The 20,811-nt window shown below is 47.4% G+C and overlaps 1 protein-coding gene across 5 annotated transcripts in view; it reads left to right on the top strand.

Moving 5' to 3' along the window:
* The first annotated feature begins 229 nt into the window (after positions 1-229).
* ZNF687 (zinc finger protein 687) overlaps positions 230-20,811 on the top strand; it is a 51,054-nt gene continuing 30,472 nt past the window's right edge. For 4 of the 5 annotated variants that reach the window (XM_067569698.1, XM_067569697.1, XM_067569696.1 and 1 more), the window contains exon 1: positions 230-362. The gene's annotated coding sequence lies outside the window, so the exon portion shown is untranslated. Of the gene's footprint in view, positions 363-15,962; positions 15,979-20,811 lie in introns of those variants that run through there. The other variant, XM_067569694.1, reaches the window with a different exon arrangement.

The raw sequence follows: 20,811 nt of genomic DNA, 5'->3' as shown, positions 1-20,811 counted from the left end.
TTTGTTCCCCAGCCAATGGGAAATGAAGAAAGAGGGGGACGCTCTTGAGTGACAGACACCTCAGCCAGTAGAGAAGGAGTACGGCGGAAACATGACCTGAGTGCTAGGACCGCCAGCCAATGGTCTCGGTGTGAGGGGGGGGCGAGCCGCAGCGGGCAAGGGGCGGGGTGGGGGAGAGGGTGAAGCAGGAAGTGGCTGAGGAGCAGCCGCGGCCGCGGCCGGAGAGGGAGCTGGGAGCTGGGATTGGAGCCGCGCCTCCTTCCCCCGGAGCTGGGGCTGGCAGCGGCACCGGGACCCTCCCGTACAGCGCCCGGCCAGCCGGGGAGGAGCCGCCGCAGCCGCCGGAGCCTCGGGGCCAGCAGGTAAATACCCGCCCCCTCCCCACGCCCGGGGGGTGCCCCGCCGAGATTCCCCCCCCGCACCCCCAACTCTCCTGGGTGGCAGCCGCGCCGAGACCCCTCCCGCCCCCCAGCCGAGGTAGCTCGTGATCCTGGGGGGGCCCGCGCGCACCCCCCTGCCGAGGCCCCCCGCGACTCTCCCCCGCCCTGGACGAGGGGGGGCGCTCAGGGGGTTCCCCACCCCAATTCCTGGGGCACCCCACAAAATACAAGTGGGGAATAAAGGGGAATCTCGCTATGGGGTCCTTGTTCCTGGGGTTCTCTCTGCTCCCCCAGGGCGTGGGGAGTAAGGGGAGGGGAGTCTCTGTAGCCCCCCCCAAATGGGGAAGGGAAATAAAGGGGTCTCCTTATGGGCCCCCCTAATTCGTGGAGAAAAGATGTGAATAAGGGATTCCCCCATAGGGAAAATAATGGGGAGTCTCATAGTCCCCCCAAGTTCCTGTGGGCTTCTGTAGGTACCCCCAGACATGGAGAGAGTGAATAAGAGGGTCTGGTGCCCCTTCGTTTCCTGGGGACGTTGGTGGGGTGCCTCTCTGGTCCCTCTCAGACAAGATGAACAAGATGGCAGTATGGGCTTCCCCCAGTTTTTGGGGAGAGGTGTGTGAATAAGAGGGGATCTCTAGGCTCCACCAAATGGGGAAGTGAATAACTGGGGTGTGATGGGACTCCCCAATTCCTGGGGTCTCCCCAGTGCCTGCAGGGAGTTTTTTGAATAAGGGAGTGTCTCTCTAGGCCACCCAAATATGGAGAAGGTGACCAAGGGGTGATCTCCTTATTGGCTCCCAATTCAGGGGAAGCGAAGTCTGGATTGGGACTGTCATATGCCCCCCCCCCCCCCCCCCCCCCCCCCACAATGCCAGCTAAGTGGGAACAAATAGGAGTGTTATCACTGGATCCACCCCCAAGCTCTTGTGGGTGTCTCCATAAAGAGCCCCTCAAACTCATGGAGTGTAAACAAGGGGTGTGGCAGGTGATCATGCTCTGAGCCCTCCCCCCCCCCTTGTTCCCTGATTCCCCGGGGGGGGGGGGGGTAAATACAAGGGAATGGAGAAACAAGATTGAGCCTTTCTTGTGGGGAGGGGAATGGGTTCCGCAAGGAAGTTGTGTATTAAAATGCAACTGTTACATTCTGTTACCGTTTATCCTGGGTTTTGGTCACTTCCTTGGGGTTGCTTTGCTTGGCTTTTGTTTGTGAGGAGGAAGGGCTGTTAGACAGCAGGGGCATTTGGTGTTTTGATTCAGACTCAGTTACCTACTTCTGGGCATCTCCCTTTAAAATCTCTTAGTTGCTCTTCTGCTAGTCAGTGTTCCTGTGCAATCATTTCACAGGGCAGCTTTGTGGCTCTGTAAAATAAAGTTGTTCATGGGGAGGAGGTCAGGTTTGTAAACAGGTAGTTTCGCCTCTCTAGTGAGATGCGAGTAAGAACAGCTTTCTTCTGATGTTTAGGTTGTATCTGATCTAAACAATGCCCTAGGATTTGGTGTGTCATCAGACACTGCTGGCTCTGTCTATCCTTTGTGTGTGTGTGTGAAAAATAGCCCATCTATGCAGTGTGGTTTCATCTGTGCTAGCGTGCCCACCATTGCTAGCATAGTTTGCCTGTTCAGAGGTTTTGACCACTGTCTTCAGATTCTGGTGTAGAGGACAGTGGTATAAACACCAGTGAGCTATACGTGCACTTTCACCTTTGGCTTTAATCCTGCAGTCTCATCTGTGCACGAGAGCCCTGACTTTTGCATGGAGACCAAGGGAGACCTCTAGGGCTCTGCAAAGATGCAGGTTTCTGCCTGCAGTTGATTGTAGCATCAGGCCCTTTGTTAGCAGGGGTGGAAGAATTTAGAAAATCCCCCAAATAGCACTGATGTGTGTTTGCTCGTTTTAGGGGCCTATTCGTGTGCAGTGTATGTCTTGCATCAATAGCTCAGCATTTTGCAAGGACTGGGGCCTTGTACAGTTTCCTTGGTCTCTTCCATCTTTGATTTCTAAATTTCTTCTAGGTCATCTATTCTAATCCATGCTTTTGCTAATGTAAGGTCATCCCCTACAATATGTTTTGCAGGGCTGTAATTTATTTGTATCAGAAAGCACCTAAACGTACTTCTGGATACTGTACAAATGCTAATGTACTAATAGAAGCTGTGTGCAATTATGGGACAGGATCACTGTAGTGTGTGTGTCTTGAGTGAGAGAGAACTATGTATCTCCTTCCTTTTCACCCTTGGCATTACAATATGTGTGTGAGATCATCTGTTTCCAGTGATGGAATGAAAGGGGAGATCCTGGCTGAGTTTGAAACTTAGGTTGTAAAACTGAATGTGGTGAAAATAGCATGAAACTCCATTGGCATAAAGAGAACGGTGGTGTCTTCCAGAAATCTCAGAATATCATTCTAGGTATCTTATTTGGCACCAGATGACTTGATGAGGGTATGTTAGAAATGCACCAGTAGCTAGTAATGGGGTTTGCAGACTTCCAGATCTGGGAAGTTTCCATTACTCTGTGGTTAAAGCATTGGATTAGGACTCAAGAAATTCAAGAGGGTTCAATTGCTGACTCTGGGCTAGTCTACACTTAAAACTTACAGCAGCTGGCTTTGTAGCTGCGTTGTGTCGATGGGAGAGAGCTCTCCCGCTGACATAATAAAACCACCTAATGAGCTACGGTAGCTATATGGATGGGAAAATGTCTCCCGATGACATAGTGCTGTTCACACAAGTGCTTACATTTTGTTCAGGGGGTAGTTTTTTTTTTCACACCCCTGAGTGACAAAAGTTTTGCCGGCATAAGTGCTAGTGTAGACAAGGCCTCTGCCACTGACCCTTTGAGAGAGTCACTTCATCTCTTTGTGCCTCAATTTCCCATCTGTAAATGGGGATGATATTTCCTTTCCTCCCACCTTTGTCTTGCCTGGATTGCAAGCTCTTTGGGGCAGCTGCTGTCTCGCACTATGTTTATATAGAGTGCTTAGCGAAATGTTGGTTTGGGCCAGGGGGAGACTCTAATAAAACATATTACTTCATAAAACAACAGCAAAAGTTCATTTCACCTGTTTGTGCTATTCTGGCGGCTTGGTTCAGTAGCAATGCTAGCACTGCCTCACTCACGGAACAGCACTGCCTAGACATTAGACCAGGGGTTCTCAAACCTTTTTTGTCTGGGACCCCCTTTGAAAATATTTCAGGCTGTGATGAGCCCCCCCAAAAAGTGACAACCCCCCCCCCATGCCATCCCACCCTTACTTTTGTGGTGCCGCCTTCAGAGCACCCAGCCAGCAGCCACAGCATGCGGAGACTGACAGCTCGCGACCCCCCCATAATAACCTCGCGACCGCTTGAGGGGTCCTCACCCCCAGTTTGAGAACCCCTGCATTAGACCATGGTCCTGGAAGCCATAACTTTTCTTCTTTGCTCCACCAGGAAACTCAAGCCTTGGGGACTGCCTCAATGCCTGCCGCGTGTGGGGCAATGCCAGCCTGAACTGCGACTTGCACCTGTGCAACTTGACAACTCCCTAAATGGGCACAAATGCAAATTTGTGGGTGCTTGCCCTGTCTACACCAAGGGTTAGCGTTGATGCTGCTACACAGCACAGATGTGTGAAATCAGGGCAAATTCCCAATGCAGACCAGTCCTGGCACTGTGAACCTTAGGGTAATTCAGTTCTACATTCCACACCTTAGTTCCCCACCTATAAAATGGAAATAATATGGGGTGGGAGTGGGGATGTAATGCTTAGGGCTTGCATAGATCTCAGTGCGTTACCCAAAGAAGGACATTGTGGGCCTTGTCTATGCTAGGAGTGCTTTGCTAGTGCAGGTATATCGTTGTACTGTACCAGCCAAGTGCTCCTAGTGTGTTTGCAGTTTCTACCAGCAAAACCACGCTTTATAGCTTATTTCAGCCCCCAGAGCAGAATACATCACACTGACAAAAGCGCAGGGTTGCTGCTATAGCTGTCTCCCCACTACAGGCTTTTGCCAGCATAGCGCTATCTGTCAGGGGTCTTGCCCCTTCACACCTCTGACTGTATGGACACATCCCCCAGTGCAGACTATGCACTGCAAAGTATTTCCCTGTGGGATCTTTTGTTCCACCTCAGATTGGCCATTACTCGGAATCTATAGGGTTTGTTTGTTTTCAAGAGAATCGCTTCTTTCCCCTGGTGTTGATGTTGAGACCAGTTTGTGTTAACAACAAAAGCCTGCCAATGTTTAAAAACTTAATTTTCCAGGCTGGCCAAATTCTAAGCAGCCCTGGATCTCCGCCACCTCTTGTTTGTTTGGTGTCTCCAGAAATTAGCAGATGGTAGAGACTTAATTCTGTTAAACGTATGGGAATTTAATCACTAACCAGCCTCTAGTCGGGCTTTATGTCGTCTCCCATGCAAGGGCAGCTGTGATCTGCTAGTAGATTGGAATACGGGATTGAGAGTCAGGTTCTCTTTTCAATTTTATTGCTGTCTTGCTTTGTTCCTTAGGTTCCCTGCTTGTTCCATGGGGAGACTGGAACTTATCCAAGCTCTGTACAACATTTGGGGGAACTTCTAAGTATTTTCTATTATAAAATTGTTCATGCAGAAATTCTTAGTGCACCTGCATCAGTAGTTAATTTCCTGGGCTGGAGGTGGAATCTGTACATTGGGTGTGAATCCACAAAAACCAGTGTTGTCTACTGATGGTGAAGAGAACTGGACGCCTGTACCACTGGGTTGTACTCCTGGCTTGGTTTCAGAAGTTGGGTAGTGATTTTAAAGTGTTCTGCCATTGTGAAATCTAGTCAATTTTTAAAAATAAGCTAAAATTTCAGGTGCTATATCTGCCTGTCAGTCCTCCTGTCAGTTTGTGGTGTTAGTCACGCTTCCTTAGTTATTTATTGTTCTCTCCCCTCTTTCACACAGCAACACCTACATGAGCAAAAGGGGAAACTGCATAGTTTTTGTTGTTAACCCTGTATAATCAAAATGCTTATTAATTCACAGGGGAAAGATCATAAACAAGTGCTGTTAAATGCACAAAGGGAAACACATGGAAAAAATAGAGGGATTTTGAAACCCAAGTCAGATTTTTCTGTGTGGATGGAGGTGGGGGATAAGGCTAAAAGCTAGGGAGGAGCCCATCTTTATTGTGCAGCATAAATCTATCCCAAGTGACTTACCAGGGACGTCAGTGGCAGAGTAGGGAATTGAACCCTGGTCTACCACGCTAGCACCCTAACCATCAGGCCATCATTGAAGTGTGGGTTTTACATTGACAGTCCTGTCTAATTATGCCAATTTAGAGAAGTCCTCTATTTCAGTCTTTGCAGAAGAGTCATTCTAACAAGAGGCCCTTTGTATAGTTGCTTTTCCTCCATAGAGCTCAAAGCACTTTACAGCGATCGATGAGTATTGTTGTTCCCATTTCACAGAGAGGGGATGTGGCCTAGCTTTGGTCACAATAAATGGAGTTTCACTTGGTCTGAGATCATCCTTCTGATGCGTGAGGCTGTTAGGACGGGTCTGGGTTGGGGCACCTGCATCGGTAACTAATGTAGTAGGATGGAATCTTCACATTTAGTATGGAGCAATTTTTAAAAGCTGTTTGTTAGTGAAGGGGATGAGAAATTAGGACTCCTGGGTTCTGTTCCTAGCCTCTTTGCTGACGCACTGTGTGACCTTAAGTAAGTCACTTCCTCCTCTCACTGCCTCCATTTCCCTGTCTGTAAAGGGGGATTGTGAGATTTAATTCCTGGGATTCTTGGATGAAGGGCAGAGTAGATGCTGCAGATCTCCATTCCCTGACCAGAGATGCTGCAGAGAACAGCGTGTGCTGGGATTAAATGGAAGTAGCTGAAAGCACAGCAGAACAGTAGTAAAAATGAGGGGGGCTCCCTCCTCCAAAAACACTCCTGTGGCTCTGTAAGGTAATTTAGCCTTGGCAGCTAGCTCTGCCTTAAAGTTCTGAGTGTGGGTAAGAGTCCGTGGCATCGTTGTCAGCTTCGCAGACGGAATACCTCTGTCTATCCACACGTGCCAGCTCTCTGCCAGTCTGCCTCTGCCCAATCTGGAGGGACCACCCCTGTGCAAGACAGAGTTTAATCCCTCTGGCCCATTCAGTCCTCGCCCCCTCTGCTGAGTCTGCCAGCGAAGGGCCAGTTGGTGCCAGAAGTGCTTGCGGGGTGGACCCTTGTTCAATAGGAACTGGACTGAGATTCTGCCATATTCATTCCACGCAGGCGGCTGAGCAGCCAGTAAATGTAATGGCTTCTGGGCTCTGCAGACATAGGCTGGATGCAAACCAACTCATCAGGGAAAAGCTCTGTATCCCATCGCTAATCTCCAGAGACTTCCGAGCCTAGCCTGCGTTAGGGCCTTGTCTACCCAGTATAGCCATACCAGCAAACCCATGTGTTGTAGCTGCAGCTTCTACTGGCAAGAGTTCTAGGATTGTTGCTGGTACAAATGTCTAGAGGGGAGGGCCTTTTCTTCCCCCCTTAACTGACATGGCTGTGCCAGCAACATTTTAAGCGTAGACCAGGCTTGGAGAGTTTTGTCAGTTTAACTATGCCAGCAAAGAGCAGAGCCCTTCAAGTATATAGTTATATTGGTATAAAAGTGCTTATACTGGAATAGGAACCAGCATAAGCTATGCCAACAAGCACTGTTATACCTACGTAAGTGCATCTACAATAGGGCTATGTCAGCAAACAGTCACACTCCTGACTGACCCAGCTATACAGATAAAACACTGCCCTAAAGTATGGACCTGCCCTCAATTCTCTCTCCATGCAATTGGTTTAAAATGTTGGTGGGGAATAATCCCTGCGTTCTAATAATGATAGTAACCACGAGGGCTGGGCACACTCAAATGTAGTGAGAGTCTTTCTTTCCCCTGATGCCTGGATTTGCTTTGGTGGAATGGTGCAAAAACTGCAGGAATGCCATTTAAAAAAACAGGGTTTGCTAAATAGGACGGGGCAACATTTGTAAAGGGACAAAAATATATATATTCATGTTTTGCACAGCCCTTCCATTATGTATATTACGGGTTATGGCTGCACCTAGATCAGGGCCTCCTTTGGGCCGTACAAGGACAGTCCCTGCTCCAAAATGTTCTCTCAGGCCTTGTCTATGCTCCGGTTCAAGGCATTGGTATAACTCTGTGTTAAGGGTGTGATTTCTCCTTACCAAAAGCTACGTTAGTCCAACTTCTAGTGTGGATGCAGGTATAAAGGCGCTTTTACCGTTATAGGTTATTCTGCTTCCTGTATGGGAATAGCTGCATGTTGAGGAAAATCATATTCATACCAGTATAACTGTGCCCACACTAATGGGGTTGGACTGTTAACTATTCTGGTATGGTTCAAGGCGTACAACTTTTGCATGTAGACAGGGCCTTAGATGGCAACTAGTTTCCAATGGCTGTGTCCCCCTTAGGAAACGAAGCCCGGAAGAGGTTTTCAAGCAATGCTGCTCCTCTTTGATTAGGACCTGTGTACACTGCTGTAGTGTAGACATCACTCCATCTCTCCAAGAGGTGGTAGCTAGTTTGACAGAAGCTAGGCCAACGTAGCCACACCACCTCCCTGAATGACATTAGCTAGGCTGACAGAAGCATTCTTCTTTCAATAGAGTTGTTTACACTGGGGTTTTTGCTGGCATGGCTAGGCTGGCTGGAGAGGTGACTAGTTAGTGTTTCTCCTATCTGACGCAGCTATGCCAGCAAAACTGTGTGCTGTAATTAGCCAAGAGACCCAAACTATACCAGCAAAAGCACTTTTATGCTGATATAAGTGCATCTATGCTAGGGCTTATAGTGGCGTAGCTGCGTCACCAAAAAATCACACCTTTCCTTGGCATAGCTGTGCTGATATAAGTTTTAAGTGTAAATCAGACCTTAGACCGGTGATACTCTGCCTGAGACTCAGGAGCTACAAGTGGCTCCTTAATGTCTCTCCTGTGGTTCTTTGCAGCACATGATGTTAAAATAATAATATTTGGTCAGAATTTATATATATAATATGCACGTGTGCGCACACATACACCCAGATTAAATTAAACAATTCATTCATGTTACTGTGGCTCTTTTGTGTGATCTTGATAGCTAATTTGGCTCCTGAACCATTGAGATCTGAGTATCACTGCCTTAGACTGCAGACTTCTGCCGGCACAGCTACGTGGGATGTGAAGAGGTGTGATCCTTGCCAGCAGAAGCCCCTACTGTACACGCAGTTATACTGACAAAGCTGTACTCTTACTGGTATGGCTTGTTTCCCTTGGGGTGGGTGGATTTACTGTACAAGTGCAACTTGGCCGGTATAACTACATCTGCACTAGGAGCCTGTTGCCAGTGTAATATGCTGGGATGTAATATGTAATAGGGAACTCCTATTGTAGACCTGGTCTTTAACTGACCTGTACAGAGCTGCAGCTCAACGCTCAGTTAATCACATGTATTGGACACTGCATTTGTTGGATCAGGCTGCGTTTTCAGGAGGAAATTGACCAGAATAGCACTACATGTGGCCATCTTAATTTCAGAATCATTCTTGTGCTTTAAATTTACACCCTACCTTATTCCAGATTAACTTCCCTATGTAGACAAGCCCTCAGTCTGAGCTCAATGCAGGCCAGCCAACTGGGTTCAGATTCTGCCTCGTGGGGGAGCGGTATTTGAAAACCCTTATGAGTTTTAGTCCTGGTCTACTCTGGTCTTAAAATGTAGGTTGACATAGCTATGGCACTCAGAAGGGAGAAGATTTCAGCCCTCTAGCATTGTAGTATGCTGACCTAATCCCGGTGTAGACACAGCTAGGTCAGCGGAAAATGTTTGTTGCCCTGGCTACTGTCGCTCAGGGAGGTGGTGTAGGGGGGTCATGCTGGCATAGCTATCACGCTAGAGTCCCCGAAGTATAGACTGGCCTTAGTTGTGTGTTTGGGTGGTGGCTAGAATTTTGACTGTGCCCTGCTTAAACTGGGGACTTTCCAAACCAACCCTCGCTCTAGGAAATGCTGCCCGGGTGAAGAGAGCCAAGTAGATGTTAATACTGGTGGGGCTGCAAGAAACATGCATAATGGTTAAGCTCCAATCACTCACCCCAGCCTGAGGCTGGAGGGGGAAACAACCCTAGATGGCTTCAAATGCCCAGTCAATAGGTGTGACCCAGTATTGTTTCTTACCTGGCCCCCTGGAGAGGTGAAAGGAGCCATCAGTGAGCGCTTCAGAGATGGGAAGGGAAGGAATAAGAGCAGGGAGTAGAAAGGGATCCGGTTCCCAAGATAAATGGACACGAGGGGACAGATAGATTCCATGCTGGCCGAGGTAACGTATTGCTAGTATTGTTCTCACTGAGCGAGTGGCAGGCCATGGATTCCACCAGGGTAAATCAATAATTAAGCTCTTGGAGAGCCTTAAAGTAACATTCCTTTTTTTTTTTTTAAACTCTTAAGTGAGACTGTGGAGCTGCCAGGCTTCCTACACCTAGCAGCTAACATCTAAAACATCTCTTCTTTGATTTCTTCTCAGCTGTGCTGTAAAATCTCTCTCACCTGGAGTGAATCAAGTGGGTTTGATGGGGTGGGGGGTTTGGAATTCTGACTGGGGAGCGCTGTGGTTACCTGTCCTCCTTCCAGCGAGGGAGGATTCAGGTGCTGAGTTGCTGATGTGAGAGACAGCATGTGCAGCGGATGGTAGGGAAAGGAGTAACCTCACCAAAATAATCTGAGTGCGTGTGGTGGTAGGCTGGGCATCAAAAGGGACAAACCAGTTCCCCTTGGATAGATACGTGGCAGTTGGAGAACAGGGGAGCAATTAGGAGCCAGAAGCTCTGTGCGGCAGAGAGGTTCAGGGAGCATGTCTCAGATGGCAGGAAATGCACGGGATGGTGCTCTTGCACCAACAGAGGGTAGATTGTGTGGCTAGAGTAGCAGAGAGAAGCATAGAGTGGATCGGTGTGGCTGGCGATAATCCACAGAGGGACCAAGGAACAGAATCCTGAAACGAATCTGGAGCTGGTGAGGATACCAGAGGAAGGGGATGAACTATGCTGCTGTCTTGTGAGGAGGTCAGCAGCAGCACGTGCTGGGGTCTGCAGAGCTGGAACTGTGGGGTGAGCTCAGTTGCTTCTGTCCCATCCGCTGCGGGAGATGCACCATGACATTCGATGCGGCCTTGAGGCATTCCTTACAGACAGTCCCTTGTGAGACACCCACTTATCAGATCATCTCCATGTCAGGAAACTGTTTCAACAGTCAAAAACTTTGTTGGGAACCAACTGACACTTACATGCTGTAACCTACAAAAGCCCAGAGTTTCAGGGCAAATGTTGCAATGTCCTTGCCATAGGCTTGGGTCCTGTATCCCCAAATGCTCCTGGATTAGGCCCCCTTGCTGGCCATTTTTGTAGCATGGCTCTGGAAACACCTGAGTCAGGGTAAAACCACATCATTCTGGGGATGGAGCCTTTCCACTACTTGTAAAACCATCTGTCCTTTGAAGCCCCCCACTCTACCATAATTAGTATTGTTGGCGCACGTGACCCACGCTGAAGCCCACACTTCAGGAGTACTTCTGCTCGGAAGAACCTTTCTTCTGGGACTCCCAATGTGTGCTTAAAAATATTAAACCTCAAGTCCTTTTCTGAGAGATCGGAGCGCTTCAGCTGGGGAAGCTGCAGCACAGGGAGGTGAAGTGACTTGTCCATGGTCAGGTGCAGAGTTCGAAAACAGCCAGGTGGTCGGATTTTCAGAGAGGAGCTGGAGATGCTCAGCACATCAGAGTCGGTGGGAGCTGCAGGTGCTTAGCACCTTGGTTGCCTGACTCCTGCAAGAAGCCTGACTCCTTGTCCTGCTTCAGCCACAGACAGCCCTCTTCTGTTCCACAAACAGCGCTTCCTCCCTACCTCTCTTCTCATCTGTTCATACCGTTCGGAGACCACCTCCTTTGCGGCTGACCCTTTCCTCATTTGGTCTCAGCCTGGGGGTGAGCTTTTTGGGGAAAGCTCCAGGTCTGTTTCATTTGTTGGTGAATTGGGCAGGAAGACACCTGCATGTCACCAGAAATGAGATGGTTAGATCAGCACTAGCCCAAGAAACAGTTGAAGAGAGTCATGCTGGGCACGTGGAGGTCACGCCGCACCGAGCAGGTGCCCAGCGTGTTTTATGGTGACAGTTTTGATTATGAATTTCATATTGAATTAGCAGCAAGACCTACACTCCTCTGCTTTGTTATGACTGGGGCCGGATCTCTCACTATATTTTGGGTTTGATTATTGGCTAGCCAGGGCCAGAAGAGTGCACCAAACTGATTGGAACACAGACCAAGGAGACAGGACTCCTGGGTTCTGTTCTGAGTGTTGCCAATTACTTGCTATGTTGACCTTAGTCACGTCACCGTGCCTCAGTTTTCCCATCTTCCTTACTTCTTAGGGTCGAGACTTTCATTCATTAATGCCTGTAGGTGCGGTTGAGCTCCTTAGATGGAAGGTGCTAGAGGACAGCAAAGTATCTCTGTTAACACTTGTATGCAGCGTTGTAGCCGTGCTGGCGCCAGGATATTAGAGAGACAACTTAAGGTGGGTCAGGTAATATCTTTGATCGGACCAACATCTGTTGTGAGACAGACGAGCTTTGGCTTTTACACAGAGCTCTTCTTCAGAGTGGCTTCCGTGTTTGAAGGGAAAAAAAAGAAAATTGCAGGTTAACTCCAAAAGTAGGGGAACCCAGCATCTTTTATGTGTTTGTTTGCCATCAAAGCAGGAAGAGCAAGGGGTTTGCCATAAAGATAATGGCTTATAAAATCGCCTGGACACTTGATGAGTTGCTTTGTCCTAGACTTGAGTTAACAATGCCCGCATTTTAACTAGCCTCTTGAGGTTTAATACGGCCCATCAAGGTGAATAGGCAGGGGAGGGCTCAGTTTACACCGTTGGTTGCTGCTAACATTGGTTTTTTCTGCAAGACCTCTAGGAATCTTTTAACACCGTAAAAACAAGGAGAATCCTGTAGCACCTTAAAGACTAACAAATAAGCTTTCGTGGGCTGCGGTGTCCTGCGGTGTTGCTGTAATCGCTGCCATTCAGACTGTCTGAAGGAACCCCTTTCCTCCCCCATCTCCCCCTTTTTCCTGGTGCTGTCCCCTGTTTTGATGAACGGTGCCTGAAAGTACGTGAGGCCAAGAGACCTGGAATACCTGTGTTCCCTCCTCCCATTCCCCCCGGTGGTGCTGAACATGCGAGGCTGAGCCAGGACGGACATGGAGAGCTCTGGATTCCAGCCCTGGCAGATGGCAGGGGAGGTGGAGCTCCACCCACGATTTAGTCGGTGTTGCTGGGGGCAAGGCAGAGGGGATGGCAGGGAAGGTTCCTAGGATTTGCGCCTCTACGTGGCGAGCAGCGGATGGGTAACTGCCATCTTAAACCCAGCCAGGGCCACTCTCACAACGAGCGAGGTTGCTTAGGAGTTTGGGCCTTGTTTTGCTGAACCTACCCTCCCACTGCAGCTGTCCCTGCTGAGGCCTGACCTCGTGATGTCATGCTGGGAGCAGAACGTGTTGCTGCTGCTTGTTTAACCAGTGTAGCTTTCTGTCATCCCCCTCCCCTTTCCTCCATGTGAAACCCGAGACTGCTCTCTGGCCCTGCTCCGGTACTCTGCTGTACTCCTCCACGGAGCTCCGGTCCTGCAGGTTAGTACTGTACCGGGTTCCTGGCTCCCAAAACTGAAGAGTGACTGAATTGACAAATCACACCACTGAAGGTTTGCTAGATGAGCAAACTCTGAAGAGATCAGGAGGCAGAAAGAGAGAAATCTGGTGTACTGGAAACCTCTCGGCTGTGGTGACTTCTGAAATAGGTGCTGTGTTTTTTGAATAGGTTGCCAGACAAACAGGGATGTATTGCTGAGGGAAGCTGTGGGTGAATTTGGGGAGCCTCCGAGTACAAAAGCTGTGTCAGAGCAATAGAGATGGGCGTTGGATAGATTTGGCATCATGTATCACCTAAAGTGTGCGCCGTGCTCTACAGAACAAAGAGACACAGGTTCTGAAAGGTTAGCCGTCTCCTCTGAGCTGAACAGCGCGTGAGAATAGTGTACTGGAGCGCGAGGCATGGCACTGATGGTGCCCTGATGATAGTCTGCAGTTAAGACTGTTCTCCGTGGGTCAGAGCAGGGGAACTGAGATTTGGGGGTGGTGGGTTCTGTGCCCAGCTCTGTCCCTGACTTGCTGTGATCTGTTTCCTCATCCTTAAATGGAGTGCAATATTCCCATGTGGCTTGTGAGATTTAACTTAATGTTTGTAAATCCACAAATTAAAGACCTGTTTATAAATGGTGCCTCTCCTCCCAGGCTTGGCTGAATCCCCTCCTGCTCTCTGTATTAGCAAAAGTAATTATAGTTCCCAAAAGGAGCAGAGTGGGGAGGGAAGAACTTTGAAGTGGGAGAGCTTTAGAAGTTGTCTGGCTGGGAGACTAGGTTCCTAAATCGATGCTGTAATGCATGTTGTCAGAGAAGTAAACCTAGGTGTGGCATAATGCAGGAAGCTTGGAATGCTGTAGTTGGCAGAGAGAGGAAAAAAATATGGCTCAGAAGCATGTATGAGGTTTTCAGTGCTTGCCAATGGAGTGAGAGTCATTCAGTAATGAAATAGAAGCAACATGGTGTAGTGGTCGGAGCTGGAGACAAGGGTTTTGTCTACACTGAGCTATACGGGCAAACCCCTCTATTGTAGATACAGTTATATTGGTATAAATGTGTTTATACTTGTATAAGCACTTTTATAGTGATAACATTTTCTACATTAGGGTTTTTCCCAGCATAGCTATGTCACTTAAAAAAAAATCACTTTTAAAGGTTTTAGAAGTATACCAGGTCTAGATGTCAGGATGCCTGTATTCTGTTCCCAGCTCTACAATAGGTTTTACAGGTGTGGTGGTAGCACATGTTAGCTACCATGTAGGAAAAGTCCAGTGTGGACAAGACAATGTCTACATTTTAACATACACTAACTAAACTGATCAAATTAACTGAGGCTTTTGACTTCATCAGTTTAAAATATGCTTCCTTGTTCTAAAAATTGAGTGTAGATGTGGTTTAGCTAACACTATGCCTTTAAATCCTAGTCTATACAAAGCGACTGACTGACTGACTGACCACTTTCCCTCCCCTTGCCTCAATTTCCCCATCTGTAAAATGGGAGGTAACACCAAACCTTGTCAAGTGTTTGAGATCTTAAAGGTGCCATGTACATGCAAATTTTTAGTTTGAGGGGAAAATGCTGTTTAGAAATGCAGGTTTCTCTAGAGAGGAGTAAAGCCTCTAGAATACACACCCCGTTGGACTTGGGATAAAAGTATAGTTCTCTAATAAATTGACAGCAACAACCTACCTTTATTGAACAACTGATTCTTTCTTCTTATTTTTAATGAGGTACTGTCACATTAATATCTTTTAAAAATCCTTCCCTTGTTGAGATCTTGTTGAATTCTTGGACTTGACTTGGGCTGTAAAATTATACTGTTCAATTTCACTTGATTTTTCTTGGTCAATTTCATATTCTGCTTCTGCTAACTCAAGGCTGCAGTGTTCAGAATCTCCATCTTACTGCATCCTGTAAATCCCCTTTGGGGGGGAAAAAAATCCACTAAAATGGCCTTTTGTGTGTCACTCCTGTTCTCTTGCCATTTTCTGGAGAGCAGAGAGGTTGAATGGTTACAGCAAAGGTCTGAGAGTTGGAAGATTCTCACTCTTGCAAACGCTGAAAGGGAAGGTTTAAATCCAAAGCCATTTGTGTTCATGCCAGCTTTTGTGGAAACTTGTTAAAACTTCATTGGTCCTAAAATAACCATAGCGCTTCCCTTTTATCTGAACGATCTGTCTTAACCATAAAATCCAGGTACCTGCTCTGAAAGTCAGTCAGCACTGCATTGCTTCTGACCATTTGCAATGGAGTATTGGGCAAAGTGAGGGGGCTCTCTGCTGTTGTGGCAGATGTGCCCCACACAGTTGAGGCCTCAGAACAAGGCTAAGCTTGTAGATCCTGTTGCATACAAGAGAGGCTAGGGTTCCATCCCTTCCCCACCCCCACTCCCTTGTCAGCACCAGCTGGGAATCATGTCAGCAATTAGCATTGATCATCCATGTGAGCACAGCTTCAGGGGGGATCTACCCTGGAGAGAGGGAAATTAGAACAGATCAGCACTAGCTGTTACATAAATAACACACAAAAAAGCAGGGCCATTGATTTTGTTTTACCAGTTGCCAACAGTTCAGGATTCTGTTTGCGTGTGCGTGTGTGTGGGGTGAGGAGTGAAATATGGAATAGCAAGGCCAGGTGCTCCAGATCTGTGCTGCTCAGAGATTTCTCCCTCCCTCCCAGTTCAAGGCCGCCTGTAGACTGTCTATTAAATGGTTGGCCTGAGGTCTCAGCTGGGGAGAGAGATTATATAAACACCTGGCACTAGTTTTGCTCATAAAACAGTTGCTCTTGTTGGTCCCGCAAAGATTGGAGTTTTTTGAGCAGGGGAATGGTTTTAAAATAGCTCAAAACAGTGCTAGGAATAATTGAGGGGAGTAGTTTACCCAGCTCCTACTCTGGGTCTCCTCACCAGGTAAATCTGTCCTTTTCTTCTGGCCTGCTTTCTTCCTCTGCCCTGGTAGTTTGAGAAGGCCTGGGAGCAATGGCCCAAGGAGAGCTTTTCTAAAAGGGTTCCTCTGTGCCTCAGAAGCTAATCCATTTGTCATGTGATCCTTGGGAGCTCAGCCATTCCAGTTGGCCTTGGACGCTGCGACAGGCAGGGCTGAAGGCCTGGGGGTGGAAGGGAAGCGTTCCAAATGGCGTTTAACAACTTCATTAAGAAGTTGTGTTTCTGAGGGGTTTTTTTTAAACACTCCTGGGAGGCAGGACCCTGCACCGGTCAGGAAAGGGAACAGGAAAAGCAGCTTTTAGAAATAGCAAGCCCTTTAAATAGTCTCAGCGTTTGCAGTGTCTCTCTCTTTTTGTCTGAGCCTTGTGTGCCTTTCTGGATGTCCCTGGCACCGACTCTCTGGCGCTGTCTGTGTTCTCGGTGTGCTGAGTGGGACTTAATGCTTCCAGCAATTCCAGAGCAGCAGTGCACAAAGATGGCTTCTGTAGTTAGACCAGAGGACTCCCCCTCTATTGGTATTTTTTAAGGGATGGTATCGTGCAGCCCTGCTTCCTGTTAAGCATAAAGTCACTTGTACCCTCACTAAACCCACAGGCTGAGCAGCTGTGGGGGTGTTGGAAGCCTTACAATGGATCTTCATGGAAAGCTGGCTAATATTAGTGGCAATGTTTAGGGATTAGATCAGAGGCTGAGACTCTAAAATCCTGGGTTCTGTCCCTTGCTTTGGGAAGTGGTTTGGTCTAGTGCTTAGGGCAGAGAGTATGGGTTTCATTCCTAGCCTGCTGTGTGACTTCGGGCAAATTCCTTCCTTCCTTGTGCCTCAGTTTCTTTATCTGTACGATGATGATGATACAGGCTCACCTTGGTAAAATTTTCAAGTGGCACAAACATTGAGAGAGTGGTAAATAATGATCTGGACAGATCAGTTCTACAGAAAGAGCTGGATCACTTGGGGTGGGGGCACGTTGGAACATGTTTTAATGTGGCCAAAGGCGAGGTCCTACATCTAGAAACGAAGGAGGTTTGGTCCTATTTAGAAGATGGGGGGGCTGTATCCTGGAATGCAGTGACACTGAAAAGGACTGGGGGGTTTGGTAGATAACCCCCTGAACATGAGCTCAGAGTGCACTTACTGTAGCTAAGAGGGCAAATCTGAGCCTTTGCTGCATCAACGGGGGAATGTCAGGTAGAAGTAAGAGAGTGGTGTTACCTTTGCATTCTTTTGTTGACCCAGCGCTTTCTACACAGAGACTTTGGTTTAAGTGCGCCATTCAATGGTGCGGCTTTTTCACACCCCTGATCAGCATGGTTAAACTGACTTAATTTTCTAGTGATGACCCAGGCCTCAGCCTTTTTAGTTTATCCAAGAGGAGGTTAAGGGGTGACTTGTTCGTGGTCTACAAGTACCTACATGAGGAGAAGGTTTTTCAGAGAGAGTTCTTTAATCTATATAGAAAAAGGAAAGCAAGATCCAATAGCTGGAAGTTGAAGCTAGAGATTCAACAGGGAGGATAATTAAGCATTGGAACAATTTACTTAAGGAAGTGGTGGATTTGTCATTGCTTTGGAAGTCTTTAAATCAAGACTATCTTTCTAAAAGATCTGCTATATCACTCAACCAAAAGTTATTTTTGGGTGAGATTCTCTGACCTGAATTATGCAGGAGATCAGATAGGACCAATACGATAACCTATTCTGGCCTTAATATCTTTGAAGCTTTATGTTTAAATAAAATGCTTTGAGTGAAAAGGCGCTGGGGGACATATTTTCTAAAGTGCTCTACATATTTTGAAAATCTGGGTTTGTCTCTGTGTGGGCTGGAAATCTGACCCGTGTTCCATGTGTGTAAATGGGAGTCAAGCTCCTCTGAAAATCTGGCCTTCTTTAGTAGCTTCTTCCCATTTATCGTGAGGGGGACTTGGGTTTACCACAGCTCTGCAGAAACGCAGCAACTTTCGCCTCCGAATGGCATGGACGACTCAGGATCCCAGGACATCCCTGGGGCAGACGCACAATTTTTACTTCCCCAATCCCCACCCCACCTCTTTTGGACTGTGGTGGTTACATCTGTGTATGTGATGGGAGGTAAGAAACCAACCCAGGCCTGAAGAGACACATCATGGAGCTTGGAGTTAGGAGGTGATGTGCGATAGGAAGTGCTATTGATGATTGAGTGGAGGGAGGAAAGGGGATGTCTCCATATGATGTGGTTTGAGAACTTAAGCTGCATTTTCACTAGAAACACTGCAGTGCCTCAGTGTAGACGCTCGCTACAGAGGTTTTCCCGTTGCTGTGGTTAATCCATCTCCCCATGAGGAATTCTTCCGTTGACATGATGCTATCTACACCGGGGTTACATCGGCTCAACTACCTCGGTCGGGGGGGGGGGGGGGGGTGGCTGGGAGGGAGAGGGGGGGATTTTTACATCCCTCAGCGACATAGCTGATTCATCCTAACTTTTTAGTGTAGACTTGGCTGTGTAGTTACTAGACATTTTTGCCTCATCCCCACCCCTCTGCCGTGGGATTGGCCTCTAATAGCAGAGAGCAGCTGCCCATGGTTTGATTTGTCTCCCTGTTGCACTGTGCCCTTTGCACACAGGCCATCTTAGACAAGTCACTTGTTTCTGTTAAAAGGCTCCGGGGGAGGGGTGTTTGGGGGGCTGGGAGGGGATAAAACTTGATTCTTCTTACAGAGCAATTTACAGAAGCTGTTTCCTCCTCCTGCCAGGAGGTCACTTGCAGCACGGCCAGTTGCATTTCAGCCAGTGAGTATTCTGTCCCAGATAACTCTCCTACTGAGAGTCTGGGCTGTGTTTAACGAGCACGTTGGGCTGATTATTGCGGTTGTTAAATAATGCTGGTATCCAGTTTAATGCCCCCCGTAGGATTGAACAACATGGTTGAGTTGCAGTGAAAATGCCCCTGTAACAGCTATGCTGTGTGTGCTGCATATCCAGCCAGAAACGGACGTGAATGGCTCACAGTTAACGTACCTGTGAACTAAGCAGAAATCTTTTGCTTGAAATTGAAAGCACAAATGTTCCCTTAGATTATCAGCATGGCTCACCATTAAGGGTTCTCTCTCTCATTTTGTGAGACCCAGGTGACAATTGTCCATGGCTATGTTGCTTTCCAGTTCCAGACTATCCAAACCAAGCAGTGGCACTAGGGAGAAAGGCTACGTCTTTGCTGGAAAAATAGATGTGTCTTTACACTGAGAGCCCATCTCAATTTAAAAACACACCTTGTTCCCATGAAGAAATAGCCGGAAGGAATTGGCCTCTGGTGTTTCTGTATCCTGTACTATTTGGTGGACGGGTGGTAGTTTGGTAATGGAACCATCAGTTTTTTATTTGAAGTCTTAAATTGATCTCAAGTGAACTGTAAAACTGGGTTCGTGGTGCTTTGAAACCTTGGGCAGGGTTGGGGTGGCCTGGAGCTGGGTTCTAATCCTGGTTCTGTTTCTAGCTCACTCTACAGCTTCCCCGATCTGTTTCAGGTTTCCAGTCTGTCATATGAGAATGACACTATACCTTTTAAAGTGCTTAGAGATCTGCCAATTAAATCGTACAATAAGAACTGGTTCCTGAGCCACGCTGCAGCCTGGTTAGACTGCTGTTCGGTGCCATCAGTGCTGCAAGATCCAAACTCTGTTGCAGTGGGGTCCCCCAAATGTTTGGCCTTGTCTTCACTAGGGGGAAAAGCTGTATTTTTAGTCTCATGTTTAGCTAACTGCGCTACAATCCTAGTGAAGACAAAACAGTTTGTAGTTTCCACGTGAGTTATCAGGTCATGGTAAACCGTAGGCTGTCCTATCTATGGCTGTTTGAGATAAAGACTGAGGGGGAGCCTACAATTTACCATGACCTGCTAACTTGTCGTAATTCTACAAACGGGCTTGTCTTCACCAGGATTTTACTATGCGTGTGTTAACTTGAGTTAAAAACACACCCTGTTTTCCTAGTGAAGACACAGGCACAGTTACTGCAGTGCAAATGAGATCCCCATGGAATAGTCAGAACACACAAAACGCCCCTATGGGGGTGGAGGAAAATTTCCCATTGACACTAAACCATGACTCAGGAAACATTCTTGTAATCAGCCCTGTGCAGAGTCGAAGATCCTCCCTAAAGAGCAATTTCTTCGGGGAGTGATCAGTTGAAGAGCATCTCTGGGAGCGTGGAAGCTATGAATGGTTTGTAAACGCTTCTTACTTTCTGTTTTAAAACTGTGAGGTTTTCAGATACAACAGAAGGAGGTTAAAATGGGAGTGTGGCCTCCTAAAATGGTGAGGCAGAGTGTATTTTAAAAAAAAAAAAAAAAAGGTGAAGAAACTCAATCAGCTAGGGGCACAGGAGAAAGTAACTAATATGTGGAAACACCAAGACAAGAAGGGTCAGAATTTTACTGAACCCTGTATTTGAGCGTAGAGAAATGAAAAATCGGTGTTTTTTCCCCCCAACAGAGATCACATGCCTCTATTTGTACAAAGACAATATACAAATTTGTTTATAGTAGAATCATTGGGAGTAAACAGCAAAGCTGGATGTTAGGGCAGATGTTGAATAATTTGTCCGATGCATAAATAAAAAGTAGCATGCAGGTTGCGTGTGACACCAGCCCGCATAATGACGCATAATGTCAACAGCGTAAGGGCCTACGTTGGATGTTTCAGAAGCATTCTTTAATATACAACTATTTAGTTGAGAATTTGCTGTGGGTAAGAGGTGATAGCCTGGTGAATGGAGTGTCTGGTGAACCAGAACTGGTGTTTCACAGGCAATGCAAGCTTCCA

Source organism: Emydura macquarii, unplaced genomic scaffold (genome assembly GCF_026122565.2).
Source record: "Emydura macquarii macquarii isolate MOO-44397 ecotype Brisbane River unplaced genomic scaffold, CSIRO-AGI_Emac_v2 contig_2924, whole genome shotgun sequence".
Classification (NCBI taxonomy): Eukaryota; Metazoa; Chordata; order Testudines; family Chelidae; genus Emydura; species Emydura macquarii.
This window is presented reverse-complemented; position numbering and strand designations above follow the sequence as displayed.